We start from the raw sequence: 22,157 nt of genomic DNA, 5'->3' as shown, positions 1-22,157 counted from the left end.
TATTTAAACCGTCTCTTTATTTGCCAATCTAAAATGGGATAAATTCAGAGCACACTAACCATTGATACTTATGAGTTCTTGACCTGTAATCCAGTGGTGTCATGAAGCTGCCAACTCCTTCACAATGTCATTTCCTGCCATGTCTTAACCTGAACAATACCATATTGTGTTAATGCTATTTTAAACTATGTCACTTTATTCATGAACATGAAATGTGATGAATTGTCAGCACTGATACTCATATGTGCAAAACCTGTCATCTGTCTGCTTGTTTCTCTTTCAGAGTGAGGAGGATATAAGCGTCAAACAAGCGCAGTCTCATCAGCTTGCTCAGCTGCTTGCGCTGCAGCTCCCGAGCAAGCCTAACCTTTCTTGAACTCTATTGAAGTGTTGTCGGTTTTGTATATTATTTTGTCAGCGCATTTATTTGCACTGGTGGCAATCTTTGATGCCCAGTGTATGTAATCTGTTGTCTGCTTGTGCTTTATTATCATTGTGGCGAACTTTGATACCCAGTGGATGTAATTTGTCATAATTTCTTTATTGTATAGTCTAGGTTTTTTATTATTCACAATGTTGCAGTTATTTTACTGTATATATATTCTATCTTCGCTCCAAGAAAAGTAAACCGGCCAAACCATAAAATTACGGTACATAATCGGGTCGTCATGCAAATCACTATGTATGGGCTACATCATGGGCCCAGTCATCTTGGTCCGTTAACAGGCCTAAATGTAAACTGGCCCACTAGTAGTTTCGGGCCTTTAATAGGCCGAGTAAACCACCGGCCCTATTTTCGCAAAAAAATCAATGGGTTTTTAGTAGGCTGGAAAGTAGGTTGGGCCTGAAACATGTCGAACAGCTCACGGGCCGACAACAACCCGAAATAGACCCCGTCCCATGATTGTGCCAATCATATCACGGGCTGTTAACAGGCCAAAATTGTCTCGGTCCTTGTTTGGCCCGATCATATTATCGGCTGTGAGCAGGCCGGATGCAAAGCGGACCATAGTTAGGCCCAACTATATGACAAGATTTTAACAGGCCGAAATAAATATAGGGTCGAAATGTTAAACGGGCCTTTAACAGGCCGAAACTAATATCGGGTTGTATTACTGAATGGGCCTTTAGCAAACAGAAATCCTAACCGAGCCTCAAGTGGGCCCAAAAGCACAACGTCTAGTTGACGGGTCAAATCTGATATGGGCCATAATTTAGCCCAAAAGCTCTTAAAGGGTCGGATCTGATATGGGCCGTAATATGGCCCAGAACATGGTAGGCTATTAACGAGCCCTATCTCATATGGGCCCTTATTAGGCCCAGAACATGGCAGGCTGTTAATGGACCGGATCAAATATGGGACAACATTTGGCCCAAAACATGGCAGCTTTTTAACGGGCCGGCCCACTAGTGTCTTCAAAATCTTGTGGGCCTTTAGCTGGGCCGGCCCATTATGGTCTACAAAATCTTGTGGGCCTTTAGCTGGGCTAGCCCATTATGGTCTGCAAAATCTTGTGGGCATTTAGTTGGGCCGGCCCATTTAATCTTTATGGGCCACTTTTGGGCCGGTCCATGTGTCAACATATCATAGGCGCATCTAGCCCATTAGATGAGTGACACATGTGCCAACGCGGAGCTGACACGTGGTTTCGTCGGCCAATGAGATTTTTACACGTGGAAAATCGGCATTGGTCATGGCTATTACTGGGTTTTCGGATCCAAAACCGGACCTCATAGCTTAACGGCGACCCATTACGGTGGATGCCACGTGTCGGTTACCCTTGACGAAAGCACTTCCATGACGCGCCATTATCGTCATGGAAGTGGACACTTCTGTGATGATAATTTTGGTAATGTCATGGAACACTTCTACGACAACACAAGTATGACTACCTTGATTCTGTCATAAAATCATCATGGATGTACATGCATGACAGAAAACGTGACCTACTATGACAAACACGTATCATCACAGAAGTGTATTTTTTTGTAGTGCTAGGTATTTTTTTGGACTTAATAAAAAAGCATATATATTTTTCCTGTAATATCTAGTAGAAGAACTAATTTGTATGTCTAACAGATGGATAGGACTTGGATAACTTCTGCTCGAAGATTCTCTGCTGCATATGTCGAGGGGGTTGAAAACTTCATGAACTTTATCAGAGCTAAGTACGGTGCTCCAAAATCAGATGTGCTCTGTCCGTGTAGTAGTTGTATGTATTCAATTACAAGACCCCAGTCAACCATGCAAAATCATCTACACTTGTATGGGATGTCTGTCACATATACTAGGTGGGTTCATCATGGTGAAGCTGTGAACGTCACTATGTGGAAGCAGCAGATCACCATCATGATCTGCCTGATGCTCAGGTGGAAGAGGAGGAGGAGGTGGCAGCGGTGGAGCCAGTTAGTTTGACCAACATTTAAACAATGCTATGAAATGCTCGCGCATTTCGTGAACTTTCACCTATAGAAGAAAAACGGTGGGCCCACATATTGGAACAATGCAACATGGCAGTCACCCCAGGAAATAAGTTGTCAGTATTCTCAGCTATGGTCACCTTTCTTCAGGTGAATACATCTGAGTGGATGAACAACAAATCATTCAATGCGATGTTGGCTGCTTTCCGCAAATCTTTCTCAGATGCGTCTGAGCTACCACACACCTATAGTAAAATGAAGAATTTCCTTCGTGTAGTTGGAATTGGATATGATATGATCCATGTTTGTAAGAATAATTTTGTTCTGTTCCGGAAGGATTATGCCAAATTAAGTGAATGCCCAAAATGCAAATCATCAAGATGGAAAGATGGTGATGCTCTGAAGAGGATTCCTCATAATGTTCTGAGACATTTTCCAATTATACCAAGATTGCAGAGGTTGTTTCATGATGCCGAAACAAGAGAGGATGTACTGTGGCATTCTAGGAGTACAGAGATCATAATGTAATGATCCATCCATCTCATGGTAGTGACTGGAAAAGCTTCAATCAGAAACACAAAAAGTTTGTTGCTGTGCCGAGAAACATTAGGCTTGGCTTAGCTACACATGGATTCAACCCATTTGGCCACCAGAGTGCCACCTATAGCATGTGGCCAGTGCTTGTTATCCCTTACAACATGCCACCAAATGTCTGCACCAAAGAATCAAACTAAATGACGGCCTGAAAAGGATTTTGATTTATTCATGGAGTCTCTTGTGGAGGAACTTTAACAGCTATGGAGGGGTGTTCTCAATCGAGACCTATATAGCAGCTCACCAACTGATTTCTTTCTACGTGTTGTTATAATTTGGTGCATCCATGGTTATCCGGCTTTGGGCACTATGCCAGGGCAAACGACACATGGTTACAATGCAAGTGTTCGATGTGACAAGAATCTGCTGTCATACGCAATACTTAACAAGATCTGTTACATTGGACACCGTTGTTTCCTTGCCAAGGACAAGCCCTGTCATACAAAATACCGAAGACATGTGTTCAATGCAAAGCATGAAAACCATGAAAGTGCGTTATATCGACTAGAGGGGGGTGAATAGGCGATTTTTATGAAATTCTTCACTGAGGAATTTGTCAGTGAGGAAATTCCTTAGCGAAGAACTACTAGCAGCGGAATAAGTACTCAAAAGTAAACATAACAGAATACAAGCATAGTCATCATGATGAAATGAAGACAGGTACAGAGTACAGGAAACGTAATCACAGGATAACACAGGATGAAGACAAATAGACTGAAGAAATTGAGCTGAGGAAATTGAGAAAGTCTTCAGTCAAAGTCTTCAAACACAGATATGAACAAACACACAACACAGTTATGAGGAAATGAAAGAGTTGAGGGAATAGAACCAGTAAGCTTGGTGAAGACAAAGATTTGGTAGACCAGTTCCAACTGTTGTCTCAGTTGTACGTCTGGTTGGAGCGGCTGAGTATTTAAACTCGAGGACACACAGTCCCGGACACCCAGTCCTGAACACGCAGCTCGGGACACCCAGTCCTCACCATATTCTCCTTGAACTAAGGTCACATAGACCTCGTCCAATCACTCGTGGTAAGTCTTCACGCGACTTCCAAACCTTCACAAACTTGGTCACTCGGCGATCCACAATTCCTCTTGGATGCTCTAGACCATGACGCCTAACCATCTGGAAGAAGCACAGTCTCCAAAGGTAACAAGCGTCGGATCCACTCAGGATCAATCTCTTCAGTGATGCTCAATCACTTGGGGTTTGTAGGTGTTTGGGTTTTGGGTTTTTGGTTTTTCCTCACTTGATGATTTTCGCTCAAAGTCCTCAGAAGATGGGTTGCTCTCAAATGACAAGTGTCAGTTTCTCTCAGAGCAGCCAACCAGCTAGTGGTTGTAGGGGGCGGCTATTTATAACCTAGGAAGCAGCCCGACATGATAAGACATAAATGCCCTTCAATGATATGACCGTTAGGTGGATAGATATTTTGGGACAGCTGGCACATAGCACAGCAACGGTCGGAATTTTCAGTAGCAAAATCCTCAGGGCTATCATGTTCCTCACTGTGTAGGCAATCCGCACTGGCGAATTCCTAACTCCTCAGTCAGGACAAATTCCTCAGAGACCAGAAGAACTTCATCTCTGTTACTGAAGAAATTGACTGAACTGTATGAGATTTCCAATGGCTTCACTCGAAGGGATTGGTAGGTGTAGGATTTTGAGTTGAGCATCACATGGAAATTTTTCCTTAGTATTTCCTCGACCCCCTTTAATAGTACGGTGTTTCCTATGACCCAAGAAAGAGAATATGAAACTACGAAAACAAAAGTCTTCACGCTTCATATTCCTCGAATGAATACCAAGTCTTCACGGTCACACCATTTTCTTCACTTTCAAAGTCTTCATGAAAGTCTTCAGAAATACCAAAATCTTTAGTCGAAGATATTCATTTTTAGGGGTCGACTTTTCCTGTAAATATCAAACTCCTCATAGACTTATAGACCTGTGTACACTCACAAACGCATTAGTCCATTAACCTATAAGTCTTCAATACACCAAAATCACTAAGGGGCACTAGATGCACTTACAATCTCCCCCTTTTTGGTGATTGATGACAATATAGGTTAAGTTTTCAACGGGGATAAACATATGAAGTGTAACTACTGATATTGAGGAATTTGATTGCAAGATATAGAAGAACTCCCCCTGAAGATGTGCATAGTGAGGAATTTGCCTTTGAAGCAATGCACACTTGAAGAGTTGAATCATGGAGATCTCCCCCTATATCTTGTAATTCATACACGCATTTAACATATAATATGAAGAATTTGAAATGCATGATGAAATATGGTGCCTGATGAAATTCAGCATGTGTGCAATAATATTAACGAGGAATAAGCATGCAGAATAGTGCATCAAAAGTATCAGAGCACCGTCAGGTTTAAGATTACAACTCGATCCAATAAAGTTTCAGAAGAACGAGAGTTGTAACTTAGCAAAAAAACGCCCATATAGTAGACCCGCTTGAAGACTAACTCATATTTCTCCCCCTTTGTCATCGAATGACCAAAAGGATTGAAAATGAGGACTAACGCCCTTGAAGATAATCATGTTGAAGAAGGAGCGCCAGTGTTGTTGGGGTCATTTGTTGATGTAGGGCATGCCGCAGTGTCGTCCAAATCTTCATGTTCATCAGTGTCGCGCGATGAAGAATATGAGCTGGCCACCAGAGAAGGAACTTGGACCTTCTTGAATTTCTTCGGTGGAGGTGCAGTCCAGTCAAAATCTTCTTTGAGACCCATGTTCTTCGGATCTTCTTCACCATATAGATGTGACAAGATTGCCCAGGTGCGATCGAAGACTTGATGGAGGTAGTAGTGGTTTTTCTTCACTGCATTGTGTGTGGTAGTCATGTTGTGAAGAAGTGAACCAAACTGACGCTTAACCCATTTGTGATTTCGATCCACCTTCTGGTGAAGACTAAGCAGAAGTTCACGGTCAGTCATCACACGCGGAGCAGTGGCTTGAGGAGTGGACTTGGGTGCATTGGCAGAGTCATGTGTGGTAGAGTCATCATTGGTGGAATAAGATGCAGCTTTGCGAAACTGACCATCCAATGGATGAATGCCCTCATCTATTACAGCTGGTGCCTTGCCCTTTCCATCAACTGAGGAATATGTCTGCTTGAGGACTTCAATGGGGGGCAAGTAGCTGAGGTGATTCTGGAAATCAGCTTTGTAGTTGAGTGAAGACCTTGTCCTGAGGAATCTCATGATCCAAGGTGCATAAGGCTTCAACTCAAACGGTGACAGTGCAACATTGGCCATAGTCCTCATGAAGAAATCGTGATAATTGACAGGAATGCCATGAACGATGTTGAATACCAGATTCTTCATGATGCCAACAATTTTCTCATTAGATGAGTCATGGCCTTTGATGGGACTGATTGTCCTCGTAAGAATACGATAGACAGTTCTGGGCACGTACAGCAATTCCTTCATGAGGAATTTGGTTCTTGGTGCCTGACCAGGTTTCAAAGGTTTCATCAGCACCTGCATGTAATGATGTGTGAGCTCAGGTTCACTGTAGATGCAGTGAGCTTCTTCAAGGGGAGGACTGAGTGGTAGAGCACAAAGCAATTTAGAGGCTGGTGCAATGTAGTGAGTATTTTCAGACATCCAGTCCAGCACCCATGAATTCACATCTTCAGCATCTCCGGTGATGTGCAGCGTTGCATAGAATTGAAGAATCAGTTCTTCATTCGAATTCCAGATGTCAGAGCAAAAGTTGAGCAGTCCAGCGTCGTGAAGAACACTGAGGACTAGTGTGAAGCACAGCAGAGATTCCATATCCACATGAGGAATATGCTCATGGTAGAAGATCTTCTCCTTGTTGAACAGCACTGAGGAATAGAAATTGGCTTGACTAGCAGTCCAGAAACGCCTCTTCCTAATGCGAGCAGAGTCATATGGGTTGTAATCTTCGAAGAATACGTGCTCACCGAAGAAATCATCAGCCTTGAACTTTTGCTTGCGTGAGAATGGATCCTTTGGCTTCGGCAGAGAAGTGTTAGTGAGTTGCATCATGACCTCAGGAATCTCAATCGCAGGTTCTTCAGGCAGAGGAATTTTTGGTTCCTCCTTAGTGGCAGTCTACGTCGTTGGTTGTTCAGCAGCAGCAGTTTCTTCAGCGCTAGTGGCTGGAATTTCCTCATGGACGGATGCATTGGGATGAGTTTCTTTAGAGCCCATGTGTACAGTTTGTGTGGGGGACTGAGGAATTTGTTGTAGAGGGGTGAACATTGGTGAGTTTGGATGCTGACTTTCCCAGAATTCATCACTGATTACGGGTGTGGAGCAGCCAATGTCCACATCTTCATCTTCCATTTCTTCAACGCCAGCCTCTTCAGCTGTGAACTGAGGCATAGGCGAGGAGATGATAGGTGTTGAAGGGATCGCATCCACTTCAATTTCTTCATCCAATGGTTCAGACGAAGCAGCAGAAGGAGTTTCTTCATCAGATCCGCTGGAGATCACATATTCTTCATCAAAAGGAACAAGGTCCTTTGATGGCCTGGTTGAGATGGTAACAACATCAATCGAATTTGCAAATGAGCTTGTCATAGGCCTCATTTTCTTCGGAGCTGAAGAATCTGAAGCAGCTGATGATTTCCTTTTCTTCACTGCAGCACGCTCTACAGCCTTGGTCTTCTTCACATCTGATGTAGATGGAAGGATTGGAGTTGAAGTTGGTGCAGGAGCAGCTGAGGAATCTGGTTGATTTTCTTCAGGCACAACTGATGCAGTTGCCTTGAGTTCTTCAGTTTCTTCAGGCACACCACTAGTGGGTGCCCTGGCAATTTCTTCAGCGGCTGGAATGCAGTAATCAGCCCTGGAACTCACATTATCTTCAGCAGCCTGATTGTCATCAGCGGTGCTGGCATTTTCTTCAGTAGGCTAAGCAGATGCTTCAGCCTGAGGAATTTCCTGTTGCGTTGAGGCTGCAACATTGGAAGTGAAGTTACCCGCAAGTTTCACAAAATGAACCTTGGCTCCAAGCCAATCAGCGAGATATGCTTCAAAGTCATCACTGAGTTTCTTAATCTCAGTCTAAATAGTGACAAGTTCTTCAGTTGTCATAGAGACAATGTTTTTCTTCAGATAGCGCTCTTTCTTGTACAGCACTTTCTTGATCTTCCTGGCCTTCTCAAATTTCCACTTTTCTTCTTGAATGAAGTGGGTCAGCATGTGACTCTAGCCAGGAGTCATCTTGAAGTCAGGCAAGGGAGTGTTAGGGTCCTTGTGCCAATCATCAATGTAGTCGAGGATCAGCTTGGGATCCAAAAGTAGTGGCACCTCTGATCCTTTGGCTCTAGCGGCCCTGACTTGCCTGTCTCTGATGATTTCTGCAAGTTCATCATCATCAGCTTCGTCTTCATCAGACGGCACTTGGAAAGCGACTTGCTTCTTTTGAGGACTTGGGCGAGGACCTCGTCCAGCAGTGGCCTTTGTCTTCAGCAGTGAGGGGCCAGCTGAGGAACTTGGTGCAACTGAGGAACTAGCTGAGACACCTGAGGCAATGGAGATGCCAGCAGTCCTTTGGCACGAGGCGAGATGCACAGGTGCTGAGGATTTAGGCGGAACAGCTGAAGGCTTTGGCGGAGGAGCTGAGGACTTTGGAGGAACAGGAGCAGCATGAGGAATTGGTCGTGAGGGCTTTGATGATTCTGGCCGTGAGGGCATTGCTGAAGAACTTGGCCTGCGAGCAGGCTTCTTAGACATAGCCTTCTTTGGCTTGACAGCAGAGGCTGCAGCAGAGGCAGCAGCAGCAGCAGAGTCTTCATTGAATTTCCTCACTGCTTCCCTGGTTTGCTTAGCCAGCTTGGCTTGGCGCTTGGCCCATTCATCAGGATAGTCCTCACCGCGCTTGAGGCTGGTGGGATCTGCTATTTGGCCAGGTGCCAATGGAGCTCTTGGGCATGGAGGATTGAGTGCGAATTTCTTCATGTACTTAGGAGTGACATATCTGTACTCCCTCCATTCTCTTGCCCATCTCCTCTCTATCCTCTGTTTGCGCACTTTGCGCTCATTCTTGGTTTCCTCAGTAGGTGTGCAGTACCCAGCATATATGTCATCAGGGATCTCAAACGTTGTATTTACCTCAGGCCTCTTTCCTCCCTTTTGTGGCTTCTTACCATCAGCCATTTTCTTCAGTTGAGGAATTTGAACAATTGAATTCTCTGAAGAAGTATGCAACTTTTCTTCGAGGAACGCTGCAAATGAATTAAGTTGATGAGAACCTAGTGATTCAGCAGCTGACATGTGTACCTGTGAACAGAGTATAGTTGCGAGGAATTTGAAGAGGTCATATGCGTTCTTAGAAGGTTTTTCAAAAGGAACAAGTTTGAGGAATTTGACCAGATGAGTCTTGAAGATTTTCACTAAGCGTTCTTGGTCTTAGGTTCCAGAGTTGTATAGATCGAAGATCCACACAATTGAGGAATCTTGAAGAAAAATGATGCTCAGATAAACGAATCAAGAACAGATGACTTGTGAGGTGTTCAGTGTGTGAAGATATGAAGAAAAACACTTTTGAAGATTTTGTAGATAATCATTTGAATCAACGAGGGCAGTAAAAGTAACTTTTAATTACCCTGGACGAAGAACACGACGAACTGGAGTGAGGAGATGTGAAGTTCGTCTGTGCAGATCTTCCACGCCCTAACTCGGCGGAGGAAGACGACTACGGTGGCGGCGGAGTGAAGATGTCCGCGGTCGGCGCGAGTACGTCGGCCACGAGGTCGAGGCAGTGAAGCTCTTCCTCACCGGCGGCGATGAAGTAGCGGCGGCGCTAGGGTTTGAGAAGCTCGAGCTGGAGAGATAGGTCGAGCGGAGTAAAAGAAGTGAGGAAGGGAAGGAGGGGTATTTATAGCCACGGTGAAAAACTGCTTGCCCAAAGAAATTGGATGAACGTGCCCCTGACCCTTCTCATTCGCATGACATGTGTCACCCACGCAGTGAGAGGTGGAGATCGTGTTAGATCGTGGGTGAGTGGATAAGTGTATCGTGGGATGCGGAACGGTTTGAGCGGCAAAACCGAAAAGTTCGATAACATAGGTTTTAAAGTTCCGTTCACAATTTCTTCAGCTGACAAGGACACAGTTAAGATTTTGAACGAGTTTCAAATAGAACGCACATGAAGAATTTGTGAACAGATTGGTTTGAGTATAGCATAGAGGTGAAGGGTCCGATCACATTCACTTAGCAGAAAACCAACTTGAAGAAATAGCAATAAGTGAATGTTGTAGAGGACATAAACTCATATATATATATAGCCAATGAAGAAAAATGACGGAACCAGTGAAGACTATGCAAAGTTGAAGAATATGAATAATTGAGGAATTTCAACTTTTGGTGGTGGCGTGACCCACCGTATAAGAACGATGATTTCAGACACCGCGTACAATTATCGTAGGGTTCTGAGAATCAAATTCTTTGTTAATTTCTTCACACTAAGAGTGTTATTCTTCATTGATTGAAGAAAAATGTTTCTTCATGTGTTGCACATCTAAGTCATCAGTTTTGCATAAGGGTTAGGATGAGTGTCCTTTTCAAAGAACATTCAAAGATTCTAGGATATTTAGCTCACACCGCAACTTGCTAAATCTCTTCTCATCCAAGGGCTTTGTGAAGATATCGGCTAGTTATTCTTCAGTCTTCACATGCTCAATAGAAATGTCACCCTTCAACACATGATCACGAAGAAAATGATGACGAATCTGAATGTGCTTTGTCTTCGAGTGCTGAACTGGGTTGTGAGCAATCTTGATGGCACTCTCATTGTCACAGAAGAGAGGCACATTCTTCATGATGATGCCGTAGTCCTTGAGAGTTTGCTTCATCCATAGCAATTGGGCACAGCAAGAACCAGCGGCAATGTACTCAACTTCAGCAGTAGATAGTGATACGCACTTCTGTTTCTTCGAGGACCAACAGACCAAAGATCGTCCGAGGAAATGACATGTACCAGATGTTGACTTGCGATCCACACGATCACCAACATAGTCAGAGTCAGAATATCCAACAAGATCAAAAGCCGAGCCCTTGGGGTACCATAATCCAAGTGTTGGTGTGTGATCTAGATATCGAAGAATATGCTTCACAGCCTTATGGTGTGATTCCTTCGGTATAGCTTGAAATCGGGCACACATGCAAACTAAGCATTATATATGGCCTAGATGCACATAAGTACAATAAGGAGCCTATCATGGAGCGGTATACCTTATGATCGAAGTCAATACCATTTTCATCAGTGCGGAGATGGCCATTTGTGGGCATAGGAATTTTGACGCCTTTGCAATCTTGCATGCCGAATTTCCTCAGTACATCCTTGAGGTATTTCTCCTGAGAGATGAATATGCCATTGTGTTGTTGACCAATTTGAAGACCTAAGAAGAATTTCAACTCTCCCATCCTAGACATTTGATATTCTTCACTCATCGTATAGACAAATTCATCACTATAATGTTGGTCAGTACAGCCAAAGATAATATCATCAACATATACTTGGCACACAAACAATTCACCATCATAAGATTTAGTGAAAAGAGTAGGGTCGAGTGAACCGGGTTTGAAGCCTTTCTTCATGAAGAGTTCCTTCAAGGTATCATACCAAGCCCGTGGGGCCTGCTTGAGGCCATAGAGGTCCTTGTTGAGTCTGAAGACTTTGTCAGGATTCTTTGGATCTTCAAAACCTGGAGGTTGAGCAACATATACTTCTTCCTCAAGCTTACCATTGAGGAATGCACTTTTCACATCCATTTGATATAAAGTGATATCATGATGGTTAGCATAAGCAAGTAATATGTGAATAGCCTCAAGTCTAGCAACAGGTGCAAAAGTTTCATCGAAATCAATTCCTTCAACCTGTGTGTAGCCTTGAGCTACAAGCCGTGCCTTATTCCTCACCACAAGGCCATTTTCATCTTGCTTGTTGCGGTAGATCCACTTTGTGCCGATGATATTGTGCTTGCGAGGATCTGGATGTTTGGCCAGTTCCCAGACATTGTTGAGCTCGAACTGATGTAATTCCTCTTGCATGGCCTGAATCCACTCAGGCTCCAGAAATGCTTCATCTACCTTAGTGGGCTCTGTAATAGAGACAAAAGCATACTGCCCACAAAAGTTAGACAAATGTGAAGCTTTTGAGCGTGTGAGAGGACCTGGCGCTTTGATGTCATTGATGATATTTTCAACTTGCACTTCTTTTGCAATGCGAGGATGAGCTGATTGTCGTTGAAGAGTTTGATCAGTGTTTTCTTCAGCACCATTTTCTTCAGCATTTTCTTCAGGTGCATTAGCTCGACGTTCTTCATGTTCTGGAATGAATTCTTCAGCAGATTCTTCAGTAGGAATGACATCCTCAGTAGCCTTGAACTTGATAGTTTCCTCAGGTGCTGGTTCATCTATCACGGTAGGTAGGTGCTCTCTTTGCGAGCCATTAGTTTCATCAAACCGCACATCTACAGTTTCAACAACTTTGTGAAGAATGTTGTTGAAGACTCTGTAGGTGTGTGAGTCCTTTCCGTAACCAAGCATAAAACCTTCATGTGCTTTCGGTGCAAATTTTGAGTTGTGATGAGGATCTCTAATCCAACATTTAGCACCGAAGACTTTGAAATAACTTACATTGGGTTTCTTATCAGTGAGGAGTTCATAGGTAGTCTTTTTGAAGAATTTGTGAAGATATACTCTGTTGATGATGTGGCACGCAGTATCAATTGCCTCAGTCCAGAAACGACGAGGCGTTTTGTATTCATCAAGCATAGTGCGAGCCATCTCAGCAAGAGTCCTGTTCTTGCGCTCCACGACGCCATTTTGCTGAGGAGTGTAAGGAGCAGATAACTCATGAGTAATACCAAGTTCATCAAGATAGTCATCGAGACCAGAATTCTTGAACTCAGTGCCATTGTCACTTCTGATGTGCTTGATCTTCACACCAAAGTTGGTTGAAGCCCTCGAGGAAAATCGTTTGAAGACTTCCTGCACTTCATGTTTGTAAGTAACAAGGTGTACCCATGTGTAGCAAGAATAATCATCAACAATGACAAAGCCATATTGAGATGCTTCATTTCAAATAGCAGAATAATTATTAGGACCAAAGAGATCCATGTGAAGCAATTCAAACGGGCGAGTGGTGGTCATGATAGTCTTCGCTGGATGCTTGGCCTTCGTCATCTTCCCAGCTTCACAGGCTCCGCATAGGTGATCCTTGAGGAATTTGACATTCTCGATGCCAATGACATGCTTCTTCTTCGCAAGCGTGTGCAAATTCCTCATGCTTGCATGACCAAGTCGTCGATGCCAGAGCCAGCCTTCTGAAGCTTTTGCAAGTAAGCACACGGCTGGTTGTGGTCCTATAGAGAAATCAACAATATACAGGTCTCCTCTCCTAAAGCCTTCGAAGACTTTGGAATTGTCAGCTTCCATAACCACAACACAACGGTACTTGCCAAAGACAACCACCATATCAAGATCACAAAGCATTGAGACAGACATAAGGTTGTATCCTAAGGACTCAACAAGCATGACTTTGTCCATGTGTTGATCCTTTGTAATCGCAACCTTACCTAGACCCAATACCTGACTTTTGCCTTTGTCAGCAAAGATGATATGCTTCAGATGCGACGAAGATAATGGAGCATCCATCAATAGATTCTTGTCACCAGTCATGTGGTTTGTACATCAACTATCGAGGACCCACTCAGTGGCTTTGGGTTTATCATCCTGCAGATGAATTAGTGCAGCTTACAAACTCATATACTTCATCAGTGAAGAATATGACATCAATTCATCAGATCAATTTCATCAAGTAAAAGAACTAATAACACAATATGAGGACCTGAGAAATGAAAGTTCATTTCTTCATGGTTAGCCTGCGTCCTTTCAGGCATTGCTCAGGTCTCCAGCAAATTCTTCAGACGATTACGTGCGTCTGGAGACCTGGCCCTGCAGAAGAGATTAGTTCTTTTTCTTCACCACCCACATCTGAAGGGGTGGCAAAGAGTTCATCATTCTGCGAGCTCCATACGAGAAGGATGGCATAGAAGCCAGTCCATTTTGTTTCACATAAGAGGGGTTAGAGTAAGCATAAGAATAAGCAGAGAAATTCTTTGAGGACTTATGCACATAATGATTTGAAGAATAATGCACATATCCATAATCCTTAGATCTTCCCTGCGAAACAGATGGGTCAGCATGATGATGTTCATATGAGGACTTTGATCCATATGAGGAATTTGGTCCGTATGAAGAATTTGATCTGGGGTTCCTATTCTTCACAGGTGGCGTCATGATGACATTCACCTAAAGATTTTCAAGGCATCTTTTGGGAACCTAGATTTTCTTCATAGGGGAGTCATTCCTACAGTTAGTGCCAACATATCTAGCAAATACTTCACCATTCTGATTTTTAAACAGTTTCTAGTTGGAGTTAATTGACTCGTCATCGGAATGAGGAGATTCACATGCAAATCCAGATAAGTTAGATGGATCAACTGGAGGTCCCTTTGCAGCAACCCATGTGGTTTTGGGGTACTGCTCAGGCTTCCAATATGTACCATCAGCATTGAGTTTCCTCTCAAAGGCGATACCCTCTTTCCTAGGGTTCATGTTGAGGATCTGCTTTTTAAGCACATCACAAAGAGTCTGATGCCCTTTGAGGCTTTTGTACATGCATGTCGTGTACAATTCCTTCAGCCCTGCATCGTCAGTGATACTAGCAATTTCCTCAGATGAGGAATTAGTGATAGCAGAGGCATGTGAAGAATTCGAAACATTAGCAGCATTTGAACATTCAGGTGAAGAATTAGCAGATTCACGTTCAATGCACTTCAAGCATGGAGGAACAAATTCTTCCTGAGAATCGCTGATTTGTTGAGCAAGTAATGAATCGCGCTCCTTCTGAAGATCTTCATAACTCACTCTTAGCTTTTCAAGATCTTGCTTTCTTTGAAGAAATTCATAAGAAAGCTTCTCATGATCCGATAAGAGAGTGTTATGATGACTTTGAAGTTTATCAAGCTTGGACTGAACTCTCTGAAGATTTTTAGTCAAAGTTTCAGTGCGATCCATTTCTTCACCCAACATATCATCACTTTTATTTAGCATGTTTTGAACCTTTTCTAAAGCCCTTTGTTGTTTTATAGCAATATTAGCAAGTTTAGAATAGCTGGGCTTAAGGTTTTCATCGGATTCATTCTCACTTGATTCAGAGGAGGTATATTTGAGTACCTTGGCACCCTTTGCCATGAAGCAATAGGTGGGAGCGTAGTCATCATCGCTTTCATCAGCCTTGTTGGTGAGGTCATTTTCTTCAGTGTTGAAGATAGACTTGCTGACGAATGCAGTAGCGAGAGCTAGGCTCGCCACTCCGGATTCGGACTCCTCAGATGTCTCATCTTCCTCATTTTCTTCAGATTCAGCCTCAGAGTCCATTTCCTTGCCCATGAATGCCCTAGCCTTCTTGGAGCTGCTCTTCTTGTGATATGAAGACTTTGAGGATTTTGATGATGAAGATTTTGTGGATTTCTTCTTTTTCTTCGCATCATCAGAACTGTAATCCTTATATTTCTTCTTCTTTGATTCCTTTTCCCACTGAGGACAATCTTGAATGAAATGTCCAGGTTTCTTGCACTTGTGATAGAGCCTCTTCTTGTAGTCACTGGGTGAGGAATCATTGCTCCTTGAGGATCTTCCAAGGCGACCACGTCTTGAGAACTTTTGAAACTTCTTCATGAGCAGAGCCAGATCATGGCTCAGTTCTTCAGGATCATCAAGGCTGCTATCAGAGTCTTCATCTTCGGACTCAGATACTGCCTTGGCCTTCAGTGAACGTGTTCTGCCATAGCTTGAACCATAGAGATCTCTCTTTTCAGCAAGTTGGAACTCATGAGTATTTAGCCTCTCAAGAATATCAGCGGGATCAAGTGACTTGTAATCAGCACGTTCTTGTATCATCAATGCTAGAGTGTCAAATGAGGAATCAAGCGATCTCAGCAATTTCTTCACCACCTCATGGTCGGTGATGTCAGTGGCACCAAGTGCTTGAAGCTCATTTGAGATGTCGGTGAGGCGATCGAAGGTTTGTTGAACATTTTCATTGTCGAGTCTTTTGAAGCGGTTAAAGAGATTGCGAAGAACATCAACTCGAGAGTCACGCTGAGTTGAGACTCCTTCATTCACTTTGGACAACCTGTCCCAGATAAGCTTTGCTGTCTCCAAAGCACTCACTCTGCCATATTGTCCTATGTTCAGATGGCCACATATGATATTCTTCGCTTGAGAGTCGAGTTGCTTGGATCTCTTCACATCAGCAGCATTCAGAGAAGGTGTGACTGAGGGAACACCATTTTCCACAACATACCAGAGATCGTTATCAATTGCTTCAAGATGCATTCGCATCTTATTCTTCCAGTAGGGGTAGTCCCTCCCATCGAAGGTAGGACACCCAGCAGAGACCTTGATCATACCTGCGGTCGACATAACTAAAACTCCAGGCGGTTAAACCAAAATCACACAGAACAAGGGAGTACCTTGCTCTGATACCAATTGAAAGTGTGAATAGGCGATTTTTATGAAATTCTTCACTAAGGAATTTGTTGGTGAGGAAATTCCTTAGCGAAGAACTACTAGCAGCGGAATAAGTACTCAAAAGTAAACATAACAGAATACAAGCATAGTCATCATGATGAAATGAAGACAGGCACACAGTATAGGAAACGTAATCACAGGATAACACAGGATGAAGACAAACAGACTGAAGAAATTGAGCTGAGGAAATTGAGAAAGTCTTCAGTCAAAGTCTTCAAACACAGATATGAACAAACACACAACACAGTTATGAGGAAATGAAAGAGTTGAGGGAATAGAACCAGTAAGCTTGGTGAAGAAAAAGATTTGGTAGACCAGTTCCAACTGCAGTCTCAGTTGTACGTCTGGTTGGAGCGGCTGAGTATTTAAACTCGAGGACACACAGTCCCGGACACCCAGTCCTGAACACGCAGCTCAGGACACCCAGTCCTCACCGTATTCTCCTTGAACTAAGGTCACACAGACCTCGTCCAATCACTCGTGGTAAGTCTTCAGGCGACTTCCAAACCTTCAAAAACTCGGTCACTCGGCGATCCACAATTCCTCTTGGATGCTCTAGACCATGACGTCTAACCGTCTGGAAGAAGCACAGTCTCCAAAGGTAACAAGCGTCGGATCCACTCAGCATCAATCTCTTCAGTGATGCTCAATCACTTGGGGTTTGTAGGTGTTTGGGTTTTAGGTTTTTTGGTTTTTCCTCACTTGATGATTTTTGCTCAAAGTCCTCAGAGGATGGGTTGCTCTCAAATGACAAGTGTCAGTTTCTCTCGGAGCAGCCAACCAGCTAGTGGTTGTAGGGGGCGGCTATTTATAGCCTAGGAAGCAGTCCGACATGATAAGACATAAATGCCCTTCAATTATATAACCGTTAGGTGGATAGATATTTTGGGACAGCTTGCACATAGCACAGCAACGGTCGGAATTTTGACTAGCAAAATCCTCAGGGCTATCATGTTCCTCACTGTGTAGGCAATCTGCACTGGCGAATTCCTAACTCCTCAGTCAGGACAAATTCCTCAGAGACCAGAAGAACTTCGTCTCTGTTACTGAAGAAATTGACTTAGAGGATTGGGCCGCCCTGACTTATACAGAGTAGTTGCAGAGTTGGGACAATTCTTCAGGGAGCTCTGCAGTAGAAATATCAGGATAGATGCTTTGGAGTGTCTTAGAGACAAGATACCAACTATCCTATGCGACCTTGAGAAGATATATCCTGCAGCCTTCTTTGAAGTACTGGTGCATTTGGTTGTTCATCTACATGATGAGGCACTACGAGGTCCAGTACAGTATGACTGGATGTACCCTATTCAAAGGCGGCTAGGCACTTTCAAGGGCTATGTTAGGAATAGAGCTAGACCTGAGGTTTCCATTGTAGAGGCCTACATTGCTACAGAAGCATTGACATTCTTCTCAAAATACATTGAAACGGCTAATCAGCTGAGCGAAAAGGTGGGTGAAGACAATCCCGAGCTCAATGTTTTCGATTGTTTTGTTCGAGTTACAGGGAAGAGTCGACAAGATGGCAAACCTAAAGATTTGGACAAAATGGTTTGGTTTGTGTTGAATAACTGTCCTAAGATTCTACCTTATCGAGTAAGTGCTAAGTACTGCAGCTTATACATCATAATATACTAAACTTGCACCACATTCTTATATATTTAGATGTTTGACGCGATCACTACATTGTGCAACATGTACAAAAAGGAGTTACTGGCGCAAAATCCAAGAAACATTGACAAACTTGTTATGGCAAGATTTGCGAAATGGTTCAAGAGCCGTGTAAGCATTTGAATTGCACTGTTATTTTTTTAATATATTGAGTACATAAGATGATCAGCTTGTCTATTTTCTAACCATAGGTTAAGAAGACGTGGGAGGATGGGAAGGCAGTTAATGATGCCATTTACGCACTACCAATGGGTCCTAATACTCGGGTAAGACATTATGAATCTTACGTTGTTGGAGATGTGCGCTACAACACCCTTGCACGTGACGAAGGCAGGAAGACACAAAACAGTGTCGTCATGAGCATGGATACGTAAGGCGATGAGACAACTGAAATGTATGCTAACATAGCAGACATTGTTCAGTTATAGTATATCTCCAGTTTCGAGGTTCATTGATGTGTGGTTCTGTTCTGCTGTCATTGGTACAACCTATTTTCCAGGATCACAAAACCCAAAGCTGATGATTATTTCAAATGCATCAATGTCAAGGCGGAGTACCACACGGACGAGCATTTTTTTGGAAAATCAAGCAATGCAAATATTTTTCTTGGAAGACAGATATGCACATAGCGATGACTGGAGAGTATTGCAAAGGTTTGAGCAAAGGAATTCGTTTCATGAAATTGCACAACAAGATAATGCTTACACTGCTCCTGATGTCGAAGATTCCACAGAAGTTCGTAGTATCTTTGAGGACCATCACGTCAATAAGGCTAGCGAAAAGATTCCCTGTCGGGATGTGGACGTACGAGATTTGATGGATAAGAGGCCAACGTTCGAGGACATTGAGGATGAATAAGAATATGACACTGGGGGAACTATGATTCAGACTGATACACATGGCAAAGATGTTGACGCTGCTACTGCGGATGATGATTAGATTGCTTTTGTCGTATTTTCCTGTGAGAAGACGACCTTTTATCTACTATGTGAAATTGTGTTTGCGATGACAACTGAAACCTGATGAAGTTGTTGTTTAGTATTTTGTTGTGAGAACATCACTTATTATGTATGTTGATTTGTGTTTGGTGATTGTATGATGACTAAAACATGATGACATTGTTGTTTAGTTGTACTCATATTTTGATGTGAAACTTGTATTTGATGACATAGTTTGCTGTTGGACTACAATTTATTCTACGTCTTTGAATGGGAACAAAGCTGACCCTACAAGGCCTCTGCTAATTTATTTATTTATTAGCAAAAGGGCCTCTGTTATTTGTTTATTTATGAGCAAAAGGGGATACCCATGATTTCGGTTAATAGAAACCATTAGATGTTCACAACACTACACCCAGCCTGCTAAACAGGTTTATTTCATTACTAGTTTCAACAAAGTGCTCATGTCATAGCCACTGAATACATCATGAGTGCTACATACACTACAAATAAAGAGACAATCATCCTACAGAGCACAACGATCTTGCCCATTATCTTCACAAGCTCTTTCATCTCTGTTGCTTGGCCATGATCAAATGAACTGCATCTTTAACCTTCTTCTCTGCATCTTCCTCTTCTGTCGTTCCTTTAGTTACTTGTCCAACACCCCAACCTGCTGGTATTGGGATTCCTCGGCTAACCAAATCATCAGCATATTTCCATTCCCCCACATCAGCAACTTCCCAGAAATACAAATCACATGAATCTTCCCTTTTCTGCATGAATCAAATTGGAATATCATCAACCAAACTATTAAAAAAATTAGCAACTGAAAGCAGACGAACAACACTTAAACATATTATTACCCCATGATTCGGGCATTTGTAGAAGACTCGGTCAAAGTTGAGGATTGTAGTTGAGACGCGACGGATGGCTCTGCGTGATTTGCAGCAGTGGCACCACATCAACGGCAGCGGGTTGGGATGAGCAACCGACTACGGTGAGTGTGCCGGCGGGGGTGTGATGAGACCCACTGGGGATGGTACAGGTGGCGACTTGGCGCGTATCTAGTTGTTGTCTGCTGAAGAGCAGGTGGACGAGCTGCCAGCGGACATGGCTGTTGTGGCCGAAGCTTCTGATGCTAGGCAGAGTAACTAGAGAAGAGGAGAAGCGAACATTGGATATGTTAGTTTCATTACTTGCAAAGTACCATAGCACTATATAGTCATAGTCTAGGTTTGGATTCGAACCAGCTACAGGAGCACGTCTCTCTTTTTTATAAAACTCAGCAATGTCTCTTTACTAGTACACTAGCTTGTTTTATACGCCTTCTCAAGTCTTTGATTTTCGGGAATGTTATGTGGTGAACGTTCCCTGGGAGGAGGACGACAAACAAACGCATTTTCCTGACAGTTTTAGTTGTGACGCAAGATCAAATGGTGGTAGTTTCGGGAATGTTATCTGGCGAACAAGCCCAGTTTTTCTTTTCTTCCTATAAAAAAGTATGCTACGTGGTGTCGGCTTAGTCAACAAACGATTGTGCCAACCTTAACTGTTGGACTGACATTCAACGTCTATCGTGTTTCTGCAGTCTCTTCTTCCTCCAGCCGCCAAAGCGAAACCAGCGCCGGCGAGACTGCCTGCTCCCACCTCCCACGGCTGGCTGTGCTGTCGTGCACGCATCGCGGCCACATCGCACCATAAAACTCTCTGCATGTTCACTGGCTCCTGTACGTTCCCGTCCGAGGCCTCACCATCGTCCGCCGCCTTGGTTCGCTCACCATGGCGCCGCCCTCCGGTGTTGTCAATATGGTCAGCAACCGAGAGGAATAAGGAGATGACTATACATGGTGAGGATGGCAGTAGGGACCCACAAGGATCATGGCAGTAGGCAAGCAAGTGCCTCCTTTATTACAAGAAAAAAAATGGTTCCTTCTGATGGTTTCCTGACATCTGGGTCGCACGCCACTATCAACATAGTCAATAAGCGAGATAATAGCACAAGAAGCGGCTGACACCCGGGACCCAGCAACTCGCACGGTATATTTTTTTGTTTTTGGGACGAAGCAGGGTATCAACTGGGTTGTGCGGGAGCTATGGCCCATCTAGCCCAGGCTTTTATTTTATATGTTTACCACATGACCAACCCAGTTTTGCTTTTTCTTTCTAAAAATGGCAAGACAAGCTATTTTGTTTTTTGCAGAATAACCAACAAAGGCCTACTTGCTTTTCTACGCCCTGTTGGGCCAAAAATCTTGCAAGACGAGGAGGGATGCATTCGGCTTGCCTAGAAAATGGGCTATAAGTAATAGGAAATGAGTTGTAAAATGAAAAATACAGCAAACAGGCAATTAGTTCCAAATTACATGTTTCTTTCGGATTTTGGTATTTTAAATTTCATTGTTTTTGTGCGGGTAAAATTGCATTGGATTTTAAATTAAGGTATGTTTATTTTTTAAATTAATTTGAATATGTCTAGAAATTTTGGGTTGTACGCTATTTGGGACAGATTTGGAGGTTGACTTGTGGGTCTACTAGATTGACGTGTACGGAATGCTTTGTCAACTTAGTCCACAAACAATTCTAGCAGCAGTGACCGTTGGATGTTAATCCAATGGTCGTGCTGCTTTTTCAACCTCTGGTCTTCTTGCTCCAGCCGCCCAAACCAGCGCCGGCCGTACTGCCTGCTCATGCCTCCCGTGGTCGACTGTGCTGCCGGGCAGGCCTAACCGCCCCACACTACTCCCATCGCTGGCCTGGTCATCCCTCTACGCACCCACAGCTTCTGTTATTCTCCGGTGATGGCACACGAACCAGTAAACCCTTGTACTCCCCTTCGTGTGGGAAACAACTGTCGTGTCTTTTCCGGCTCTGGGTCATTCCCTTCCTAGGCCTCGCCATCGTCCACCGCCCTAGTGCTCTCGGCGCGGCGTGGCCAACA

Source organism: Triticum aestivum, chromosome 6A (genome assembly GCF_018294505.1).
Source record: "Triticum aestivum cultivar Chinese Spring chromosome 6A, IWGSC CS RefSeq v2.1, whole genome shotgun sequence".
Lineage (NCBI taxonomy): Eukaryota > Viridiplantae > Streptophyta > Magnoliopsida > Poales > Poaceae > Triticum > Triticum aestivum.
This window is presented reverse-complemented; position numbering follows the sequence as displayed.